We start from the raw sequence: 5,212 nt of genomic DNA, 5'->3' as shown, positions 1-5,212 counted from the left end.
TACGACTTCCAAAAGTTTGTCCAAGAAAGTGCTTGTTGAAGAATCAACTGATTATGAAGAGTTGAATCTTTCTGATGTTGATGATTCTCACCTTGAATTAGTCAAAATGGTAGCCATGTTCACAAAAGACTTGAATAAACACAAGTTCAAAGGCAAATCAAGCAATCAACGCAGGAACTCATCGTCTTCCTCGTACTACAAGAAAGCTGATCACTCAAAACAACAACAACGTGCTGATGATTCTAATAAGGATGAATCAATCTGTTTCAATTGTGGCAAAGCTGGTCATTACTCTCGTGAGTGCAAGATGCCTAAGAAGAAGAAGGATGCAGCTTACTACAAGAAGAAAATGTTGATGGCTAAGATTGTAGAAATTAGGGGAGAGCTGATACTGATTGATGATACTTGGTTTAACTGGACTGATGATTCAGATTCAGAGGTGGAACATGCAAATGTTTGCAAGGTGACTAAGCTCATCAAAGTTAAGGAAGCAATGGAGAATTCTGACTCAGCATCTGATGATGATGAGGTACAATCATCTGAAATTTACCTGATTGTATAAAAGTGCAAAATGACATGATGAAGAATTTGATCTCAATGTCAAAAGAAGTCAAAGGTTTAAAATCTAAAAACAAGGTTTTAAAAGATAAAATCATACTTTCTGAGACCAAACCATCTTCATCTAAATTACAATCGGAATTGCAAAGATTGACTGTACAACTCAGCTCCACGGAAACTGAGTTGGAAGATCTTAAAAAATCAATTCATCCAATTAAGGTCGAAAGGACAGATTATCGTCTAAAATCGGAACGACTTGCAGAAAAAGTTCAATTTTTAGAAAAAGATTTTTCTGATTTGAAAACTCAACATGAACCCACACTTTCAAAGCTAAACAAGAAAATTATTCAATTGGAAAACACCATAATTGAAAAGAACTCTGAAATTTCTTCATTATCAAAAGAGTCTTTTCAAGTGAAAGAACAACTTGCTCGATATGAGGAAAAACTCTATCGAACAGATCAATCCAAAGCTATCATGAATATGGAACTTTCAAAACAAACGATTTTCATGAATAGACCAAAAACAATTCATGGTGAAAAGTGGGGGTTAGGTTATGAAGATCCTAAGATCTTAGATAATGCTTCCAAAAAGATTCCAGGATTATATCATTCTGATTACTTTCAAGCTGGTTTACCATCTCATTATTGTTAGAACCCCGAGAATTGCATAGATTGTGTGCTAAGCCTTGTAATGGTGGGATATTGAAGAGGGCTATAAATATCCCACAAGGCAACCTTAGATGTGAGCCATCACACATAGCCAAAGTACCTAAGTGAGTTCAAGAGAGTTGTGGAATTAGTCAATATTGTATATTTGACTAATTCTCTCAACATTCATATCAATATACACGGTATTCATACGTAATCGAACCTAACACGTGGTATCAGAGGAGGACCTTAACGAAACGAAGGAGATCCCTACAAATATCATGTGTATCTTCAAACCATCTTCATACCGAATCTTCAAATCTTCACCCAATCTTCATACACATCTTCGAATATTCATACCGAATCTTTGAACAAAATTTTTTACCGAACCCGAAAAAATTTACCGAATCTCAACAATTTTCATATTTCATTTTACATATTCAATACAAAGACAACAATTAAAAATATCGAATCTCTTGTTTCATAGCTACTGAACACGTGACAACCACATATACAGCTACAGTGATCTGTCCATCTCATAAGTACATCAGACCAGATACAATAAAAAAAAATATATACTGAATCCTACTGCAGCTACAGTACCTTTCTCCTAACCTACACACAGTACCGAATCTGATCTATATCTCTCTCATCTACAGATATCGATCATCTATCTCTCTCCTTATACTGTATACATCAAAGTTCAACATAAATAATTGAAAAACAACATACCGAATCTAATTCATCTTCAACATCATCGTGATTCTTCAACAATAATTCATCTTCATATCTAGAACAACAATCAAACATCATCGATCATCATCCTAATCCTCATCAACAGGATCATCGATTACAAATTCATTGTTTGCTTATTCATGTTCATCATGATCTAAAATATTGAAATTATCAATTAATGATTGTTAACTCGATCTAAATTCAGGAATCTAATCATCAACAAAAACCGAATATACGTGCTTTACTATAACAGAGTTATAACAACAGATTCATAAGGATTTGAGTTAGTTTGACTTTTCTTAAAAGTCAAAGATTAATAAATTAATCGACTAAAGTTGTTTTCAGGCCTTGATGATGATTGTCGAGTGTTAGAAGGATCATTTGAAACATTTTTCGTAAAGGAATCACAGCCTAACAACATCTTAATCGCAAAATCAAATTTGACTTGAAGTTCATAGAGTTCGCTACTGTTCAAGCGTGAAATTCAGAGATTGAAGATGTTTTGGTTGATAATCCTTCATAATATATGTTAATCGCTACATATGGAAGGTGTATCAATCGACGTTTAGCCTCAATTTGTTCGGGTATTGATTGTTCATATTTTGGTGTACATCTTTCTCAAAGAACATATTCGGTATCTGACTTTCAATCACATTCGATATCAGCAATTCAGTGACAAACTCGGTATATCATTTGGTATATGTGAATTCAGTTACACACTCGGTATTTGCTTCGGTATTTCATTCGGTTTCTGATTTGGTATACATTCGGTATACTTGATTCGGTATTTAGTTTGATATTGGGTTCACAAAGCTACTAGTTGGACTACCGAATCTCATTTGTTTACTAAGTGGGCTTACCGAATCTGCCTTTGGCCCAAGAAGCAACTTGAGCCCAAGTTTGGTAATCAGGAGACAAAATTGTCACTTTTAGTCCCTGATAGTTTCAGACTTTTGCAAGACAAGTCCTATACCGAATCTTAGGACTTATTTGACACTTTCAGCCCCTGTCAGTTTATCAGAATTTACAAGGGTGGTCCATTACTGAATCTGGACTAACGAGGACTTAACGAAAGTTAACGAAACGTTCAAAAACAAAATTTGATTTACCGGAATCATATTTTGAGGGGGAGAAAAGGCGATAATACTTGATATTATTCAACGTTTCGTGATGATGACACCTGATTTCATTGTGAGATTCAATCATCGAGACAAGAGATGTTCGTGTTGAAGGTATTTCGTATGCCCGAGAGACATATTAAATTAATGTGGCTAATATGTTATGATCCAAGTCGGGTCATACCCAATAACAAGCTTACCGACACCTTATAAGTGTTTATCTTATCGATTGGTTCGTTAAATAAATACGCGACACTTGAATTTTAGAAAATCGGTTTTTTAAAACATTATTACTTGAGATAAATTATTTGGATAATTTATATATAATTATTTATAGGTTTAAATAATTATATTGTGTTATATTTTATAAAAGGTTTTATAAAATATGCAAGTAACAAGATAAATACATAATGTATTTTCACAAGTTTATAAAAATTGAATTTTTTATAAAAACAAAAGGGTGGCCGTTTTTTTTAAAGGTGGTCTTCAAGACACACATGCTCCCTTTTCTTGTTACTTGTGTTTACACAACTCCAAAATCAAGCATGCTTGATACCTTTTAAAGACACACATGCAAGCATCTTTCTTGGAAGTGAAAAATACTAGTAAATACTCTCTTCATTTTGGTCAAGGGCTGGTCGAAAATTCCAGCAGAAAAATAAGAGTGTTCTTGAGCTTTAGGAAGCTCATTTCAAGTGTAAAAAAAATCCTAACCAACTTGTACAAGGTGTTGGTCAAAGGCTTGGGGTATAATCCCTTGAGGTCTCATTGTTTTGAGGCTTGCATTCACCATCAAATTAAGTCAGCTGCTGTTCAGTTTTTGAGCAGAAAAGAAAGTGAATTTAAAGCTTGTGTTCAAGGTGTTTAAGGGTCCTAAATATTAGCAAGATCAAGGGTGGTGTTGGAGCTTCAAAGGCTTGGAGTTTAACACACTTGAAGCATCAATTTGGAGGCTATTATCACCATCATCTCCATCAATTTTCTGCACATTTGAGCAGCCCTCAAACTTGGATTTGAGGAGGTATGACACTCTTATCCTTTCTTGTTATTTGTAAGTATATGTTCACAACTTGATCCTATTGGGATTTAGCTTTAATTGGCTTAAAGTTTAACAAGTAAAATTTGATAATTACAAGCTTCCGTTTATTAAGATTCTTAAAAGGTTTTAAGACTTATCTAACTTGTTAAATCCCAACAATGGTATCTAGAGCCGAAGTTGTTGAAATGTGCTTCGAATTGTTGTTTTAAACCCGTTATATTTGCAATCTACTAACATGCATGAATGTAGATTGCAAAAACAAATGGGTTTGGGTGGGTATTAGATAAATGCCGAATTATTGAGGGCTCCAAAATGGGTTTTGGACTCTCTAATTTGGTCATATTTGGTTGCATGTTGAAGTTCACAATCATAGCCATGACCTTGTGTTTGAATGAATGGATGTTTGGTTGATTTGTTAATTTTTCAATTTGGTTGAAATATTCATTCATTTGGTTTGTGATATTATTTATTCATTTGGTATGTAATATTAATTTTGGTTATGCAATTTATTTTACATTTGGTATGTAAAATAGAATAGGTTGTATTTTCATTTTCTAGATAAAAATGTATTAGGATACATATTTTGTAAAACGAAGATACAAGATAATGAAGGAAGAACAAGATGAAGACTTGAAGAACACAAGGAGCATTTGGATGCAAGATTAAGTGGGAGATTTGAAATCTCCTACTTTATGTTATTACCCCTTACCCGGTGGCATTTTGTTTTCGGCTAAACAAAATGCTTACCAAAAGGCTTGATTGTGAACATGTTGTTTTGCATGCTTGGTTTTTTATTGTATGATTGTGGATTGTATGTATGCTACAAGTTAATCACACAAGTTAACAACAAACTAAAATGACAATTTAATTGGTTAAATTTATCATTATTAACACATGCAAAACTACAATTTAATTGGTTAAATTGAAATGGCAAAAGACGTTAATAAATGGTTATTAAGAATTAGAAACGGATTGCACATATAAAATGGTTTATATCAAAGTAATAAAATTGGCATTGTTACATGACATGAAAATGGATTTTCATAAAAACCATACACTAAATGCATGTTGGTGTATGGCATAAAGTTTTCTCAAACGAGAAATAATGAAAA

This window comes from Rutidosis leptorrhynchoides, chromosome 3 (assembly GCF_046630445.1).
Source record: "Rutidosis leptorrhynchoides isolate AG116_Rl617_1_P2 chromosome 3, CSIRO_AGI_Rlap_v1, whole genome shotgun sequence".
Lineage (NCBI taxonomy): Eukaryota > Viridiplantae > Streptophyta > Magnoliopsida > Asterales > Asteraceae > Rutidosis > Rutidosis leptorrhynchoides.
Note: the sequence above shows the minus strand (reverse complement) of the source record.